The sequence below is a fragment of the Ovis aries genome, chromosome 3 (genome assembly GCF_016772045.2).
Source record: "Ovis aries strain OAR_USU_Benz2616 breed Rambouillet chromosome 3, ARS-UI_Ramb_v3.0, whole genome shotgun sequence".
Taxonomy (NCBI): Eukaryota; Metazoa; Chordata; class Mammalia; order Artiodactyla; family Bovidae; genus Ovis; species Ovis aries.
Genome location: NC_056056.1, coordinates 5,372,007 through 5,390,852, shown reverse-complemented (window position 1 = coordinate 5,390,852; position 18,846 = coordinate 5,372,007). Strand labels below are relative to the sequence as shown.

General features: G+C 50.6%; 1 protein-coding gene across 14 annotated transcripts in view; it reads left to right on the top strand.

The window, feature by feature from the left end:
* The first annotated feature begins 6,258 nt into the window (after positions 1 to 6,258).
* The window catches only part of PRRC2B (proline rich coiled-coil 2B), an 84,270-nt gene continuing 71,682 nt past the window's right edge, over positions 6,259 to 18,846 (top strand). For all 14 annotated transcript variants that reach the window (XM_027966261.2, XM_027966266.2, XM_042248047.1 and 11 more), the window contains exon 1: positions 6,259 to 6,467. The gene's annotated coding sequence lies outside the window, so the exon portion shown is untranslated. The remainder of the gene's footprint in view (positions 6,468 to 18,846) is intronic.

The window sequence follows — 18,846 nt, the reverse complement described above, 5'->3', positions numbered from 1 at the left end:
GACATGGGGTGAGGGAAGGCAAGAGGTTCTGAGAACTGACTCACTGACGGACGGAATGCACGTGTAAGAGGCCTGTCAGCTTCCACTTTCACTCCTTTGGAACCCAGCTGTCATGCCCTAAGGAAGCCCAGACTGTGTTTCTGGAGAGAGGGGCTACAAAGAAAACCCTGGAGCATGAGACACCTCGTGGAAGAAGAGACAGTGCAGCGGCCGCAGTGATCCCTGTTGTACCAGGTGGAGTGAAAGAACACAGCCAGGTCAGTTCAGTCGCGCAGTCATGTCCGGCTCTTTGCGACCCCATGGACTGCAACACGCCAGGCCTCCCTGTCCATCACCAACTCCCGGAGTTTACTCAAACTCCTGTCCATTGAGTCGGTGATGCCACCCAACCATCTCATCCTTTGTCGTCCCCTTCTCCTCCTGCCTTCAATCTTTCCCAGCATCAAGGTCTTTTCCAATGAGTCACCTCTTCGCATCAGGTGGCCAAAATATTGGAGCTTCAAGCTTCAATATCAGTCCTTCCAATGAATATTCACGACTGATTTCCTTTAGGATGGACTGGTGGATCTCCTTGCAGTCCAAGGGACTCTCAAGAGTCTCCTCCAACACCAGAGTTCAAAAGCATCAATTCTTTGGTGTTCAGCTTTCTTTATAGTCCAACTCTCACATCCATACATGACTACTGGAAAAACCATAGCCTTGACTAGACGAACTTTGTTGGCAAAATAATGTCTCTGCTTTTTAATATGCTGTCCAGGTTGATCATAACTTTTCTTCCAAGGAGTAAGCATCTTTTAATTTCATGGCTGCAGTCACCATCTGCAGTGATTTTGGAGCCCAGAAAAATAGTCTGCCACTGTTTCCACTGTTTCCCTATCTGTTTGCCCCGAAGTGATGGGACCGGACGCCATGATCTTATTTTCTGAATGTTGAGCTTTAAGCCAACTTTTCCACCTATCCAAAACCCCCCAAATTGTGAGAAATTACAATTTGTAGTTGTTTAAATTTATGTATTTATTTATTTTTGGCTGTGCTGGGTCTTTGTTGCAGCGAGCAGGCATTCTCTGCTGCTGCTGCTGCTGCTAAGTCGCTTCAGTCATGTCCGATTCTGTGCGACCCCATAGATGGCAGCCCAGGAGGTTCCCCCATCCCTGGGATTCTCCAGGCAAGAATGCTGGAGTGGGTTGCCATTTCCTTCTCCAATGCAGGAAAGTGAAAAGTGAGAGTGAAGTCGCTCAGTCGTGTCCGACTCTTAGCGACCCCATGGACTGCAGCCTACCAGGCTCCTCCACCCATGGGCTTTTCCAGGCAAGAGTACTGAAGTGGGGTGCCAGTGCCTTCTCCAGCAGGCATTCTCTAGTTTTGGCTAGCAGGGGCTCCTCTCTAATTGTGGTGTGCCGACCGCTCATTGCAGTGGCTTCTCTTGCTCCGGACTCAAGAGCTCAGGCTCAGTAGTCGCAGCACACGGGCCTACTTTTCCCTGAGGCATGTGGAGTCTTCCTGAAGCAAGGACTGAACCCGTATCTCCTGCATTTGCAGGCAGATTCTTAACCACTGAATCACCACGGCATTCCCTGTTGTTGTTTTAAGCCACTAAGTTTTGGGGCTGCTTGTTACAAAGCAACTGATGACTGACAAGGCAGGCTCCAAGGTGTCTGAGATGAAAAAGGAGTAGCGGTAATAAGCAACGTGTGCTGAACGCCTGCTGGTTGCCAGCTTGCGCTAACAGCTGATACAGTGTGCACAGCACCTCATTCAATTCTCGCGACAATCCTCTTCCCCAGTTTTCAGAGATTCAGTGAGTCAGAGCCACTTGTGTAAAGACACACAGTAAATGAGAATAGAGACAGAATCTAACTCAGAGGTGTCTGACTTTGAATCCTGCATTCGTTTCAGACCATGGCTCCAGGCTGGGGGCAAGCCCAGAGGAAGGGTATAGACTCAGTGCCTGCTTCAGGGTTGAGCGTGGACACCCACCGAAGAGGTGAGTTCAGGTGAGCTGACTGGGCCTTACTGGAACCTGTGGGTTGTGTGCATGGCCATGCCATGGACAAGACTCAGGCTCTGAGTGGCTGAAGGGAGGCTTGGCTTTGAAGCCAGATGGGGCCACCAGGAGAGGCTGCAGACCTGTCCCTGGACTCCATGCCTGGGTCAGTGCTTTAAGGCTGGCTTCCTGTTTGTGTTCTGTGTCTAGTGGTCCTCCACTTCCCTTCCCTCCAGTGGGACACTGATTTGCCAGAGCTTTCTGAGGTCTGGAGGGCGAGAGAGGTTCTCTTGTCCATCTCACAGCCAGGCAGTGGTGGTGGATGAAGGTCCAGTGGCCTCAATAGATTGATCTGTAAAATGGGGTTGATGATAGACCCTAACTCACAGAATCATGGTGAAGAGGCTGTGATATGCAGAAAGTGGGAGCAGTGCGACAAGCCCTCAACAAGTGTGTGTACTCCTTTCTACTCAGCTCTGTCACCAGCTCCCTATGGAAACTCGAGCAACTCCACAAAACTGTGTTTTAATTTCCTTACCCCAAAGTACTCAATAAATAGTGACTATTCTTTTCGTGTGTGTCTGGTTTGGGTCTTAGTTGCAGCATGTGAACTCAAAGGTGCAGCATGCGGGATCTAGTTCCCTGCCCAGGGATGGAACCCAGGCCCTCTGCATTGGGAGCACCGAGTCTTAGCCACCAGACCACCAGGGGAGTCCCAATGGTGAATACTCCTGAGGGAGGCATGAAAGAAACCCGGCAAAGTCTCAGGCTCTCCAGGCAGTGGAGTGATGAGAGGCAGCTTTTCTGGCTTCCTTTTGAGGCCAAGACTATAGAGCACCAGCAGAGGTCAAATTCTGATCTTCAAGATTCTCTGTCCCTTCATTTTTTTTTTTTTCTTCTTTCATGCAATCATCTCTCATTAAGCACCTACGATGTGATACAGATTGTGGGCTAGGGGAATTAAAAAGATGAAGAATTCACTGAGTCTGTCTGGAGGAGCTCCTAGTCTTGTAGGGGCCACAGATATGCACAAAGATGAGGACCACCAGGAAGACTGGGACTGTGATAGAGGGAAGGTTGGAGTGTGCCACTGGGGTTAAAGAAGAAGAAAGTAGAGGGGAAAAAAGGAGAGAGAGAGAGGAAGAAGAGGGAGCACAAAGGGAGGCAACTTTCCAAAGGGCTAAGAAGAAAAAAAAAGACCTGAATATGACCAATGATGGGCTTTCCATGTTCCATGTGAAATTAATGCAAAGGAAATAAAAATCTATCCATTATGTGGTTTTAGAAAAGAAAATCATGAATGAAGAAATATATGCATGTGTTATACAAAAATATTAAATTTCAATGTAACCAAAAACAGTGAACACATTTTGGGACAAATAAAATTATGGATTCATAAAATCTGCAATTTGCTGTGAGAAATAGATGGAATCCTCCCTCTGACTCACTTTGGGGGTTCGAAGAGATTTCTCCACTCATAAGCATAGTTTCTGAATATTTAAAAGAAGAAGAAGAAAAAACCCTAAGCTGAACAAGCTATGGTTTTTCCACTAGTCATGTATGGATGTGAGAGTTGGACCACAAAGAAGGCTGAGTGCCAAAGAATTGATGTTTTTGAACTGTGGAGCTGAAGACTCTTGAAAGTCCCTTGGACAGCAAGGAGATCAAACCAGTCAATCTTAAAGGAAATCAACCTTGAATGTTCATTGGAAGGACTGATGCTGAAGCTCTAATACTTTGGCACCTGATGCAAACAGCTAACTCATTGGAAAAGATTCTGATGCTGGGAAAGACTATGGGCAAGAGGAGAAGCGGGTGACAGAGGATGAGATGGTTGGAGGGCATTACTGACTCAATAGACATGACTTTGAGCAAACTCTGGGAGATAGTGAAGGACAGGGAAGCATGGCATGCTGCAATCCGTGGGGTTGCAAAGAGTAGGACACAACTTAGCTACTGAATGACAAAAAAACAAAAAACTGAACTCTCTCTTGTCCATTGCTTCATGCCAGCTCTCCCCAGCTTTGCCTTGCTTGGGCCACTCAGTTCGCACTTCCTTTCAATGTTCCAGCTCTGACTACTGCTGTTTATAGTTGTTGTTCAGTTGCCAAGTCATGTCTGACTCTTCTCGACCCCATGGACTGCAGCACACAGGCTTGCCTGTCCCTCACCATCTCCTGGAGTTTGCCCAAGTTCATGTCCACTGAATCGGTGATGTCATCCAACCATCTCATCCTCTGTCGCCCTCTTAGTGACTTGAACGAAATGAAACTGGCTCATTGATTGTTCCCCTCTACATTGCCCGTGGTCTCCTGGGGATAAATGACCCCAAAGACCAGCCCTGGTCCAGCCCTCATACTCTGATCCCTTTCTCCTTCCTACCTCTGTCCTCTCTAGGTCTTCAGTTCTGGGAGAGCTTGATGGACACTTTCAGGGTCCTGGAGAAACCCCAGGTACCAGCCCTAACTGACAGTGTTAGTCCAAGGATAACAGCCCCTCTCCCTGCTCCAGCATCTTCGCCTTGTTTTCCCCACAGACCAGCACAGCTGGGGTCAAATCCTTGCTCCACCACCCATGACCTCAATTTCCTTATCCATCAAGTGGGAACAATAATAACTGTTTCCCATGTATTGAGTTATCTCTTCTAAAATGCTTACCAGCCTGCCCAGCCCGGAAAAGTGCTCAATAAACAGTACCTAGCATTGTGGCTGTTGTCACCCCAGAGAAGTGCAGGATGAAAATGATTTCCTGAGACTGGGACAAAAGCCGGGTTTCCTGGTGCTCGTGAAGCACGCCATTTCAACTCCCAGGGACTTAGCAGCCTTTGCTGTCCCCAGAGGGCGTCACTCTCCTTTCTCTTGTCCATTTGACTTTCTCCCTGCCTGCCATCTGTAGTATTTCCTCACCTGTTTTCCAGAGCACTCAAAACCCTCCAAACTTTTAATCTTTTTTTTTTTTTGGTCCTCTCTCTCCAGATAATAAAAGAGATAACCTCCTGATTCTTAAAGAGTTCCAGAGTCCCTTACCTTCCAGCCAAGACAGTCAAGGGCCGGACACTCATTCATCGCCATTCTACAAACCAACCAATATTCACTGAGCGCCTACTATGTGTCAGGCACTGCGGTGCTCAGTGCTAAGCATAAACTTCACCCTGATCCGAGTTAAGTTGAAGCGGGTTAACTTTCCTCCCAAGTCTGGCTGTGTGGCCTTGGGCAAGTTCCTTCACCTCTCAGAGTCTCCGTGTCTCACCTGTGAATTGGAACAATCAATATCCGCTCAACAGCTGGGATGAAAGGAAACCAATCACTCCCCCGCGGCTGGCCGCTCCCCGTCGGTGCTGACTGTGTGTATGGACAAGTGCCAGAGACGATTTGGATTCCCGGCTCCAGATACATTTCTTTGTCTTTGCTCTTTCAAATCGCTTGCTTTCCTAAGTGCCCAAGTATCCAGAATAAAAGGCGAGAATGCCCCCTGAGCCCTCAGACCGCAGAGGTCTCCGGAGCAGCGTGCCTTCTCCCTGACCTTTTGTTTGGCCTTCACACACACACACTCAAGAGGCTGAGTTTATTATTGTCCGTCTTACGAAAATGTAATAAAGTATCTAGACTGGGCGACAATCTTGCTTTTGAATTAACAATGCATGATGCCTGCGGCTCCCTTTCCGGGCTTCTGTGAAATAACGTGTTGTAACAGCACCGGGCTCCCCGTCTGGCGGCGGGCGCCGCAGTTCTGCAGGAAGGGGGGGCGGGGGGCGGGGATCCGGGCTCTCCCCGCCCCCCGCGCGCCCCCCGACTTCCCCCCCGCTTCCCAAGCCGCCCTGCGCCAGGGCCTCGCCCGCCCCTGGCCCCCTCCAGCCCAGCACCCCCTCTTCCGGCCCGCTCGGCCCGCCTCCCGACCCAGCCCCGCCTCAGGGCCTCCTTCCCTTTCCCTCAGCCCCGCCCCTCGGGCACCCCTCCCCCCTGGCTCCCCCGGCCTCTTCAGGGGGCCCCCGTCCCAGATTCCCCCTCTCCCAGGCCCCCTACCCCCGGCTTCGTCTCCTAGGCCCTGCAGGCCCTCCCCTGGGTCCCTCGCGCGAGCTCGACCCCCCTCTCCCGGGACCCCAGCCCCCCCTCTCCGGGCCCGGAGGCGGGAGGCGACCGCCGGTCCCCGGAGGCGCGGCAGGGGGCGCTGCGCGGGCCGAGGCGCGGCTGCGGGCTGAGGCGGCGGCGGCGGTGGCGGCGTGAGGAGGAGGCGGGCGGAGGCGGGGGCGGCGGCAGGCGGGGGGGCGGGGAGCCGAGCGCTGGAGGGAGGCGAGCGGCGAGACACAGGCTCCGAGGCTCCAGCGAGCGAGCGAGCGAGCGACGAGCGAGCCCGGGAGGGAGGGAGCGAGCGAGCGAGCGAGCGAGCAGCCGCGCCGCCGCCTCGCAATCCGCCGCCATCCCGCCGCCTGACCGCCGCCCGATCGCCATCGCCAGGCCCAGTCGCGCCCGCGGAACTAGACCAGGTGGGCCCGGGGCGCCGGGCGGCGGGGGGCGGCGCGGGGCCGGGGCGGCGGCGGCGGGCGCGGCGCTAAAAGATGGAGGCGGCGCGGCGCGGGCCGGCTTTTGTCTCTCGGTGGCTGCTGACTGACAGCGGCGCTCGGGCCGGGCCGACCTTTGTCCGCGATCGCGGGGGATCGGCCCGCCCCGCGCCGCCGCCGTCGGCCCGCGGGGCCGGGCTGGGGGCGACCGTGGGGCGGGGGGTGCGGCGGGCGGCCCTCTCCCCATTGTTGTGGCGGCGACGAGCGGCCTAGGCTCGGGCGCGCGGCGGGGTCGGGGCGCCCCCGGGGCTGGGGGGCCTCCGAGGGAGGGGCCGCGGGGCGGCCGAGGCTGCGGAGAGCCCGGGGAGTCGCCTTTCCGGCCCAGATTCCGGCGGCCGCGGGTGTCTCGGCGGCCCGAGGAGTCTGGGCCGGTTTCCTGCCGCCCGGCCCCCCATCTTGCTTCCTCCTGAGAGCGGCCGCGGGATGCAGGGCCGGGGCCCGGGGCCGACCCTCGGGGCCGGGGGGGCGGAGTCCCTCGCCCCTCGCCGGGTGTCCCCGAAGTTGGTGATCAGGGTTGCCGTCCTGGGTGCGAGGGGCCGGGGGCTCACAGTCGCCCAGACGGCCGCGCTTTGAGTGCGGGAACGAGAGCATTATTTTCAAAACACTTAATGCTCTGTTGCTGAAAATGTTCAATAATAAACTGGATCTCTCCCCGCTCAGGGCCTGCCAGATGGTTTTTTTTTTCCCTCTCTTCCTCCCCGCCCCACCCCCCCCCCAAGTAAAACCCAGCACTGTTGAAATCGCGGGCCTCTGAAGAGTGGATTTGCCTTCGTAAAATTGGAAGGCGGTTTTTTTTTTTTTTAAACCGTTTTCTCCCTCTTTCGAAATACCGTGGGAGGTCCAAGCCCACCTTGAGGCGAGCCGAGGAGGTGTTTTTCAGCCGAATGGTCGCTTGAAGGAAGGGGGGGTGGTGGGGGGCTGAGAGCTCTCCGGAGTGTGTCATTTGCTACATGGCTGCCCGAGAGAAACCTTTAGAAGGCTTTGGTTCACAGGATTGTTCACTTGTCCCTGAGATTGTTGTTTTTCTGTAAGGTTTTGTGTGCATTTTAAGTGGCTTTGTACATCATCCAGTTGGGTTCCTGTAACCGTCCATTTGAAGTCTCAGCATGGTTTCTGGGAATCCACTTGCAGCCATCTAGCCCTGTTTGCGCAGTGCTGGGGTGTTAAGTGGGCCTGGGGAGGCCCTGACTTTGAGGTGCAAGCCCTGCTTCTGTCAAATAGCTCAGATTCCCAGAGCCTTCGTTGACACAGGTAGGGACCTTGCATCCTCTCCCTCTTAAGGCCTGGCACATAGTTGGTGCTTAATGGTGGTTTCTCCTGTGGCTGTTTGTACACCTGCCATCAAGTCCCAGGATGGAAGCTGAGCCACTGGTGGTGCCACCCTTCATGCTGAGCGGTCAGGCAGATGCTACAGGTGCTGGGCTGAGGCACGGCCAGGGAGAAGGATTGCAGGGCACGGAACATCACTGGGCTCTTGCTCCTTCAGCACTGGGGCTCAGTGGGGAGACCAGGCTGGAGAAGAGCAGGCTTTGGAGCACTCAGGAACTCCATCGATCTGGGCTGTGTGGCAGTGGGTTTATCCCCTGGGATCGGGGTGCCTGCCCTTTCTGAGGCTGTTCCCGCAACTGGATTTAAGGCACAGCAGAAAACATGAGATGCTGGAGGCTGAGGACAACAAGCAGAGGCCCAGGGAGTCTTGCCTCTTGAGGGTAACTGCTTTCCGTCGGGAATGGCAAATAAACATTTGCTTGGACACATGTGTCCCTTGGAGCCTGGATTCTGGTCCTCATTGGGTTAGCTTACGCAAGTCTCAGCCTCAGCTCCTGCATCTGTAGAATGGGAATAATTACACCTTGCCTTGGGTGTCTGTTGGGGCTCTTGGGAGCCTCACATACTATTTGCAGCAAAGCACTTCCATCCATGGGAGGGTGATGAAAATGTATGTATGTATGTTTTTGTTGGTTATCTGGTTTTCTGGTGTCTTTTTAATTCGTGATCTTTTGCTCCTGTCATTTTGGTGGATGGAACCACCCCAAATTCTGTCCGTAGCTGATGTTTTTATTTTGCCTTGTAGCACCAGAAAAGCCAAAAGAGAGAGGCTACTCAGCCAAGTCTGAGGTTTGTGCTGTTTGTGGGAGACCATAGGAAGGACTGAGGCTAGTTTGGGGAGACTGACCCCAGTCTTGGCCACGGGTAGGGACTGAGACCTAAGTTACCTCTGGACCAAACCTATAGCTTGTTTGTAAAGGGCCCTGGAGACTCTGCTTGAACATAAGGTGGTTCTGCAGTCAGTGGGGAATTTGTTTCAGTTCATTCTGGCATTCCCACAACCACCTTGGTTTTGTTTTGTTCTCTGTGTGTGGTTTTTTTTTTTAAAACCTCCTTGGAACCTTCTGGCCTCCTGGCTGTGTGACTGAGACGTTCTAGTGGGTCAAGTCATCCTTTCAATTTTCCCTACTTCCTGCCTCTTGGCCCATCCTTTCCGTCTGATTTCAGTCTGGCCCAGCACTGTGGAGGTTAGCTGGGTGGTGATGTGATGAATTCACTGCCCCTTCCACAACCTTTTTATTTACCTGTGAATTTCAGCTCTGACTGGCTCCCTGATGCTACCTGCACGGTGGAGGGGCTTGTTTCAGCCAATTGTAGGTGCTTGTCTCTGCTTAAACATTCTGGGTCCTCTCCAGTCTCCTTCAAGCCCAAATGGGTAAAAAGAGAGTCTGGGGAAGGAAGAACCAGAAAACCTTGGGAGAGAGGAATTTCAGGAATGGCAAGTCAGAACTAGTTCCTGCCCGGTCTAGTTGCCTGGAGCCTGGCCCAGGGATTTTTGTTAAGCCTTTTGGTTGGCCCATTCCCTACTCCCTTTTAAAAATCAGGGTTGTTTTTTTTTTCTGAAGGATTGTTTTATTGTGCTTCCAAGTTTTTTTTTTTTATTGCACAAAGTACTGACTCATGTTGCTAATGGCTGTATGCTGGTTGTATGTCTCATTGTTCTACCGCTTTAAGATTGTTCATTTCTGTATTTGTTTCTATTTCAAACCAGAATAGGGCAGTTGGGCCAGTACATTTATTTCTAAATTTGATAATGAGGCTTCTCTTTTGTCAAAGGTGTGTATCTTGCTATGGGTGGGCAGGTGTTAAATAGGGCCTATCTACACTAGATTTTAAAGCAGTGCATTTCCCTGTGAAAAAGAAAATTTCTAACAGAGAGGTGTTGGGGTTTGTGTCCTGAATTTCATATTTTAGTCAGGGCAAACTAGACTGGCTTCTTTTCCAATCATAGCTTGATTTCTTTCTTAAGATTTTTTTTCCTAGGGCTTGTACAGACTTAAACCTTGGATTTGTCCTTTTAACAAAGAAATAAAGGCATAATTTGGAAAATATATGTGCATATAACTGAGTCATTTTCCTGAAACTCAGGAATTGTAAATCAACTATAAAATTCAGTGAAAAAGAGGCAACGAGGTATATCACAGGACTATATTGAGTATCTTGTAATAGTGTATAAGGGAAAATAATCTGAAAAGAAAAATATATGTAACTAGATCATTTTGCTGTACACCTTAAACATGTTGTAAATCAACTGTACTTCAATTTAAAAAAGAAAAGTAAGGACGTCTTTGGTGGTCTAGTGGTTAAGACCACTAGAAGACTCTGTGCTTCCAACAGAGGGGGTGCAGGTTTGATTCCTGGTCAAGGAAGTAAGATCCCACGTGCCTTGGGGCACAACCAAAAAATAAAGTAAAGCAAAAAAAGAAAAGGCATGGCCTGTGGTGCTGGAGATGAGAGAGAGGTGGGAGAGGGTGAGCTTCCTGATTTGAATAGAATTGTTTAGACAGGCTTTTGGGTGAGCGAGGTGCCATTTGGACTGGCGTCTCCCCTGGGAACAGGGGGACCTGGGCTTTGCTGTAGTGCTGTCGCTGTGCCTCTCTGGGTGGCACGTGGGAATCTGCTCTGGGAGGGAGGCCTGCCTTCCTGAGTTGAGCCAAAAGTCTTGGTTGGGCTTGTTCTGAGCTGTGCTTGCTCTTTTTTGGTGGTGGTTTTCTGTGCGGCCTGAGCTCAGGGCTGGGTTGCTCCTGTGAGGCTGTTGGCTTGTGAAGCTGTGCAGGTGGAGAGGTGTCTGTGGGCAGAGCGTGGTCTATCTTGAGTTGCTGGCAGTCCTTCACATTCTGCCAGGTGACTTCCTTCCACTCTCACCTCTGCAGCTGGTTTTGTAGCTCTGCTCTGTATCCTTCCTCCTTTCAAGAAAGCTGCCAGCCTTTTCCTCCTTGTGGTAATGCAGAAACAGTATGTGTTGCTTTTAGAAGTCACTGCCGGACTTTGGCCAGGCATGGTGCAAGGCCCTTTAAGTACTTTTCCCCAAAAAACAACCTTTCCCCTGAGGGGTAGGGGGACTGCAAAATACTGAAAGGAATAAAGACAAAAATAAAAACACAAATCACCTCTAACCTCACCATCCAGAGGCAACTGCATTAAGACTCGTGGATTTCCTTCCTTTGATTATATGTTTTTTTCAAAATTAGAAAATACTACTATATACACTATTCAGGGATTATAGATCCTCTTAATGTTATAGTATATTTCCCCACGTTGTTGAAAACATGATTTTTTAATAATAATAATAGTTGCTGTTACATGGATATGTCATGATTTACTTAATCCTCCATTATTAGATTGTTGTTACCCACTTTGTGTTCTTACAAACAAGACTTTAGGGAGCATCCTTGTTTACCAAGCCTTGGGTCCACGTTGCTGTTTCCTGTTGGTGGAATTCCCAGTTGGAGGGTGTGCAGGCTCCTGCTTTGGCTCAGCAACAGTGTCTCCTGCAGCCGTGGCTACCTCTATGTCCAGCCTCGGTCACAAGGTGGCTTCCTTCTTAGACCACTGAGTTCTGGGTGTCTCAGTCCTGGCGAAGCCCTTTGATGAGTGGAGTTGGGGTCTTACTCTGTTTCCTGGCTTGGATGTGGACAAAGGTCTCGATTTAGACACTTACTGTTCTGGGGCTTAGATGTGGATGCTCCACTCATGTTCCTCAGGAGCTCATGTCCAGTGGGGGGAGATAGCACTTCCTTAGAGAGGCCTTCCAAGCCGCTCAGCCCATCTCCATCATCACCCTCCGTGATTCTTCCTAGCCCGTGCTGCTTCTCTATTTGCTTTTTTCCTCTTGCTTTCTTTTCACAACTTTAAATACAGGGTTGGTTTTTTTCATTGTTGTTTTGTTAAAAAATTATTGTGGAATAGAAATGACATAAGATTTACCATTGTAACCATTTTTAAGTGTACAGCCTAGTAGGATTAAGTACATGCCCAGTGTCGTGCAACCACTGTTTGTCTCTAGAACTTGATCGTCCCCGCACATTGGAACTCTGCACTGATTAACATGCCTCCCGACCCCCACCAGCCATTCCCCCTGCCTCAGGCCCTGGCAACTTCCAGTTTACTGTTTGTCTCTATGAGTTTGATTGGCCTGGGTCCCTCAGATAAGTGGAATTGTCCAATATTTGTCCTTTGGTGAATGGCTTCTTTTACTCAGCGTGGTTTTTCAGGGCTCATCTGTCTGTGTTGTTGTGGCATGTGTCTGAATTCCATTCCTTTTTAAGGCTGAACAGTAGTCTCTTACAGGCTTCCCTGGTGGCTCAGCTGTAAAAGCATCTGCCTGCAATGCAAGAGACCTGGGTTTGATCCCTGGGTTGGGAAGATCCCCTGGAGGAGGGCCTGGAGAATCCCACGGACAGAGGAGCCTGGTGGGCTCACACAGAGCCGGACGAGACTGAAGCGACTAAGCAGCAGCAGTCTATGTTATGCCCTCAGCGACCACCTTTTGTTTATCCCTTTGTCTGTAGATGGCCTACAACTTAGAAATACTTTGGGTTTTTTTATTTTTGTTGTTTGTTTGTTTGTTTCTGTGCTGCCCTGCATGCAGGATCTTAGTTTCCCCACTAGGGATCCATCCTGGGCCCCCTGCAGTGGTAGCGCAAAGTCCTAACCACTGGACTGCCTGGGAACTGCCCAACATTTTTGTTGTGTTTTTTTGACTCGCTCTTACGCCCCAGTGGAATGCGTGTCACGTGAAGCAGATTCTTCACTTCCCGCCTCCTGATGCTCTGCGTCTCACACAGATGGCCCTCCACCCGTACATGTCGGGTGAGAAGTTGAGCCCAGCTCGGCCCGGGTTCAGGCGGTCAGGGAAGGCCTTCTAGAGAACGTAGCTGACTTGAAGTAAGCTCCTCTTGAAAACAGGGAGCCCTGGAGTATTAAAAATGTGTTTCTAAGTTGAAATGCCTGGGCTGCAGTAGAAAGCTAGTGAGTCAGCTTGCTTTCCAGAGCACGAGGCCCTTCAGTGTGGATGTGGTGAGAATGCTGGGGGGGTGGGGTAGGACTTCAGCTCCAGGCCTTGAGTTGATTTTCCCAACGTGCTTCGAGCTCATCTCTGTGTGGAATTGGGGGGGTGAATCTCACTGCCGCACCAACTGGAAAAAGGAGGTCACCTCCAGCACTCTCTCCACGGTTCCTTTGTTTCTTTAGAGCTTTTTTTGGCAGGTGTTGTTTACATCCAGTTCAGAGCTTAAAGAACTGCTCTGTTCCAGGGCGTGCAGAACACACAGGCTGGTCTGGGAGGGCCAACCTGTCCATGGGTCTGAATGGGCTGAGTGTTCAGAAATAGTTGGGGAGAGTGGAACACTGCCCTGAAGCATAAAGTGGAATTCTTTCTGATATAAAATTAATTGCAAAAATATACTTACTGGGAAAAAAAAAAAAGCAAGTGTGTGTAGAAAAATGAATGCTCTTCTCTTCAGCTTCTAAGGCAATAGGCGTCATTTATGGTTCGGTGTGTTTATCCTTCTCATACTAAAGAGCAAAGGTGGGCTCATGCTGTTCTTTTCTTCATTTTCAAACTTAACCATGAGCTTTTTTCCCCCAGACTAATATATACAGATCTATCATATTGTTAATGTTTTTAAAATAATATTTGTAAGTTTTTTTAAAAAATATGAACGTGTATGGAAGAAGAAAACAAAAATAGATCTTAATCTTAACCTTGGCCCAGATAGTCCCAGTTGATTTGTTTTAGAAAGTACTTAGGAAAATTAAATCTGTATTGAAAAATATAAGGGTTCTTCCCCAGTCTTTCTGAAAGGAGACCGTTGTTTGAAAGCAGGGAAGAAAAATTATGCACATTATCCATTCCGTGTGTGTGTGTGTGTGTGCGCGTGCGCGTGTGTATGTAGACCTACAGCAGGCTGTCCCTCTCACTTAATGTCGTATGTGTGTATCCATTCCCCTTGTGTGTGTGTGTGTGTGTGTGTGTGTGTGTATATACCTACAGCAGGCTGCCCCTCACTTAATGTCTTGGTGTGCTCCATGACACTTGTGTAGACTGATTACATTATTTATTTTAGCAACTACAAAGAATGATCTGTGGATTCACATGATTTTACCCTGTTTCCTATCGGTGGACATTGGGCTATTTCTAATTTTTGGATAATAATACAATTTTGGTGAAATTCAGTCGAATTTGTCTTCATAAACATATAATTTGTATGTGATAGCACTTGAGAGTATGTTTCTGTAGTGTGGGGTCTTCCCGTTGAGTAGCGTTTCGGTAAGAGTTCCGTTAAACTCTTTTTTAAAAAAATTTGTGCCAATTTACATAAAATAGTATACGAGAGTGGGTGTTTCTGAACTGGGGGCTTTTCTAAATGAATCATCATTTGAGGTCATTTTGGGCGCACACGTTTCCCAAATTAAAAGCAGCGACTGTTGAAGGCTTCCTGTGGTCTGGTGTAGGATCTCAGCGTTTGATTGGCATTGACAGGCACAGCAGAGGTGGCATTCCCGAGGACTCCAGTGCAGGTGCCTGGGCATCTGCTCAGATGAGGCCGATGGGGGCTGGTGGGGGTGGTGTGCGGAGAGGCACAGGCAGCCAGGTTTCCTTTGATTTTCCTTTTCAGTTAAAGTCGTGGGGCTTGGCACAGTTGTTTTCCTCTAGCCTCTGTGCATTCAGGGACCGCCCCCGCGGGGGAGCTCTCACAGAAGCCCTTCCGTGGGTTTCTGAGGCTTGCATCACAGCCCTCGGTGGTCTTGCTGCTAGTGGTGCGGCTGCTGTGTGGGAGGGGTTATCTGGGGGCCGCTGCCCTCTTGCTCCCAGTTCTTCACTCACCCACTTGTCTCTGGCCCCCACTTTCCCCGCCTGTCTGTTCTGGGAGCTCACACCTAGTGGGCGAAGTGACTACGGAAACGAAGCCCCTGGAAATGCCTGGGTGGGATTTCATCAGGCCAGGTGCTCCGGGAGACGAGTGCCCGGGCAGGGTGCCGTGGGGAATAGAGTGCCAGCCCTTGCGCTTGTTATTGTTAGTTGGAACCTGGATAGAATCCCTTAAATTCCTTCTCCTGAGGGAGAGTAGCCCTTGGCTTTGGTCAGCTGTCTTCATATCCAGGTTCTTCCACTTGTGAGCTGGGTGATTAAGATGATTTAATCTTCTGGAGTCTCCATTCTCTTTGTCTGCAAAATGTCACAGTGACACCTGCCTCCTAGCACTGGGGGAGGATTCAATGGGTCCTATGCTGAAGTGTTTCTAAGGTGCCTGGCACAGGTGGGCAGGCGCTCAGTAAACAGTAGCTATTAATGGCTCCTGGATCCAGCACTAGCTGAGGGCCTGGGGGTTTGGAGCAGGCAGGCTTATACACTTGGGGCTCTTTAGTTCGCTGGAGGTTGAGGTTTCTAATTGTGTACTCAGCCCTGTGCTAAAGATTTAAACCCAAGCCTCACAGCACCCCCGCTCACCGGCAGGAGCTCAGACAGTGTAACCAAGGGCCTCCCTGGGGCATTGGCGCTCTCCTTACTGTCCACTCTCTCCAAGGTAAACACGCCCAACAGGAGCGTCTGGTCACTGCCTGCTGCCCTTCACTGAGTTTGTTCTTTCTTGGAGAGTTTTAGGTAAATGTCTTGAAAAGAATAAAGACAAGGTTTGTTGAAGTTGATGGCGTCAGGCAGACAGACCTTCTGGACCTTAAACAGACCTCCTTCACCCCTGTTTCCATATGTGAGCCCCTGTTTCTCAGTCTGCCCAGAGGGGATGGAACCTGCCTCCCAGGGTTGCTGTGCTGATGGCAGCTGGTCAGCTCAGAAGCAGGACGCCGTGTCGATTCCGTACCGCCAGGTTTGGTGGTGGTTCAGTCGCTCAGTCGTGTCCGACCCTTGTGACCCCATGGACTGTAGCCCGCCAGGCTCCTCTGTCCATGGGATTATCCCCACAAGAATGCTGGAGTGGGGTGCCATTTCCTTCTCTGGGGGATCTTTCCCACGCAGGGGTCGATCCCAGGTCTCCTGCGTTGCAGGCAGGTTCCTTGCTGACTGAGCCAGCAGGGGTTCTCACAGCTCAGTTTATCTAAGCACTAAAGAATGCAATGGAATGGCAGGACAGGCCCGTTCCACAAACCCCAGACACTCCAGAAAGTACACAGGGTAGGAGACAGGTCATTCCTTGCAGTTGCTCTCTCTTTCAGATCGAGAGATGAGTGCTGTCTTAAATAATTTCGTTTTCTAGTAATGGGAATGTTTTAGTCACCTGTGAGCTGTTACCCTGACGTGACCACCGGGAAACAGGAGATAGGAACCTATCTTTAAGTGTATATACTTAAGACATGCTCTGTGTGGCCCCCCAGCGCCGTCACTTTGGTCCTTTCCTGCCCAGAAAGGGCCATGGTCGCTCTCTCTGCTCGGGTGAGTCCTCGTGCCGTGTCGGTCGTGTCTGGCAGCCGCAGAGCATAGCGTTCGCCAGGCGCTGCTCTCCACAGAGCGTCAGGCGAGTGACAAGGTGTTGGCGTGGGGAGTCCGGGGAGCGGGGGCAAGGTGGGCGTGTGCTCTGTGACGTGGCCTTGTTGGGAAGGGGCAGCACAGTCTGTGATAGTTGGGCAACGGGGGCTGCAAGAGCAGAGCTCTGTCTGGAGGGGGCTGGTCCTGTGATAGCCAGTTCTCATTAATAACCCGCTGGGAGGGATTGGGGGCAGGAGGAAAAGGGGATGACAGAGGATGAGATGGCTGGATGGCATCACAGACTCGATGGACGTGAGTCTGAGTGAACTCCGGGAGTTGGTGATGGACAGGGAGGCCTGGCTTGCTGCAATTCATGGGGTCGCAGAGTCAGACACGACTGAACTGAAAGTCAGCCTGTGTGCATGCGGGCGCATGGCTCCTCTTCTCCAGTGCTGAAAAGACAGATTGGCATCCTCCTGAAAGCCCCTGGGCAACACTTGGCCCTCCTTTTTGGGGTTCTTTCTTTTCAGACCTGGTCTTGCCTGATTGGTGGCCCTGGACTGTCATTGTCCTGGGTTTCCTCTGGAGTCTGAGGCTTTGAGAATAAATGGCATACGGGTTCCCGGGCTATAGTCCTTTGGACTTTGTTGAAGAGCGTTGAAACCAACCTGGCCCTTTTAGCCTGTGCCTTCAGTATGTGTGTGTTAGTCACTCATTCGTGTCTGACTCTTCTGCAACCCCGTGGACTGTAACCCACCAGGCTCCTCTGTCCGTGGTATTCTCAGGGCAAGAATGCTGGAGTGGGTTGCCATTCCCTTCCCCAGGGGATCATCCTGACCCAGGGATCAAGCCCGGGGTCTCCTGCATTGCAGGCAGATTCTTTACCATCTGAGCCACCAGGGAAGCCCTGCCTTCAGTATATTAGGATTTTATTTTCTTCAAAGAGGAGTGGCTTGGGGTGCTTGGTTATTGATGGACCATCTCTGTCACAGCACACACACCCTGCTGCACGCAGCTTAGCTCTGCATGGGCATGACAGAGTGCGAGAGGGCGTGATGCGACTTTGGCCTGGTCCTTCACCTCTCAGCCTCCACTCCCTCATCTTCGGGGGCCACAGTGAGGACGGCCACCCCAGCGTTGTTGGCAGGATCCTCTGCACAGCTGTAATTACTATTCTGCCAGCCTGGTGGAGTAATTCCCCGCTCGGATTAGAGGGAGGTGTTGCCCTCCAGGTGGAATGCTTTGTATGCTAACAAGCCTCCTCTGGGGCCGCGTGCAGCCTGAAGCTGGGGAGGCCGGTGGGTGGAGGAGGGCTGCCTGAGGAGGGCAGGGTCTGTTCTAAGGGTGCTGTGTGCCACATCCCCGTGGGCATGAGCTGCCGGAGGGCCTCCCATGTGATAAACCTGATTATAGAGGTCTGTGGTCTGAGCCCTGCTGGTTTCTCTGGATGGCGTCCCAGTTCTCTCCTTCCTCACCTCCCTGTCTGCCCTGCGGTTCTTTGGGCACAGACTAAAAATAGGCTTCGTAGAAATGTCAGACAGTACAGGAGTATTGGCCCACGTGTAAAGTTATATGTAGCAGGACGTTAGCTGTAGCATTATTTGTCACAGGACGAGGTTGGAAATAAGTTACATGTCTGGAGAGCATGGGTAAACAAATGTGGCACAAATGTGCAGTGAAATACTAGGCAGACATTAAAAAGAGTCTCAGGGTGGTATGCATTTTTTTGAAAAAAAAAAAAAAAACACAACAAAAAACAAAAAGACCACATGTATAATAAAAAGAAAGCAAGCAATAATAAAAGAAAGCAAGTTTCTGCATGATACAGTAACAACCCTCATCTATAAAGTCCAAGACCACAAAAAAAACTGCTGATAGCTTTACACAGCATCCACCAAGTTCACATTGTTACCTTTTGAGTTGGATTGACTTGTTTTGCCTATTTTAGGACCATTTGAATTTGTTACACTGAATGTGTATTAGAAATACCTGTTAGTTAATAGAGATAACTAATTACAGAGGTAACCCATATAAATTTAAATGAAGACATGTACCAATGGGCCAGACCCCTGGGTTGGTGCGGATTGGTGCCTTACTGGCTCTTTCCTGGTAGAGCATCTTCCAGACTCTTGAGTTTTGCTCAGACTCACCCCAAGTGCCTCACCTCCTGGTTCTGGGGCCCTGATGGGGGTCACAGGAATCTAATCAATTCAGTCATGTCTGTTTATATATCGCTGGTCCTCAGAAATTGCTCTGTTGAGCTGGTTAAAAGGAACAATCCAATACAAATGCCATCTCTAACTTCTGTTCTCTGCTAAATCAGATTTTACAATATAGATTGCGATGGCATTTGCAGAGTGCTTCTCACTTGATAATTCGCCATTATTTGGAGGCAGAAAAGGAAGGAGAAACGGAAATAGAACTTATGTGTCCTGTGTTTCTTTTATTTGCCAGGTCCTTGCTAAGTTTTGACCCTGGGCAGGGAGACCTTTATGTGGCACATCCGTCCAGCTGTCCATCCCTGGCTGTATGTTGAAATTGCCTTAAGTT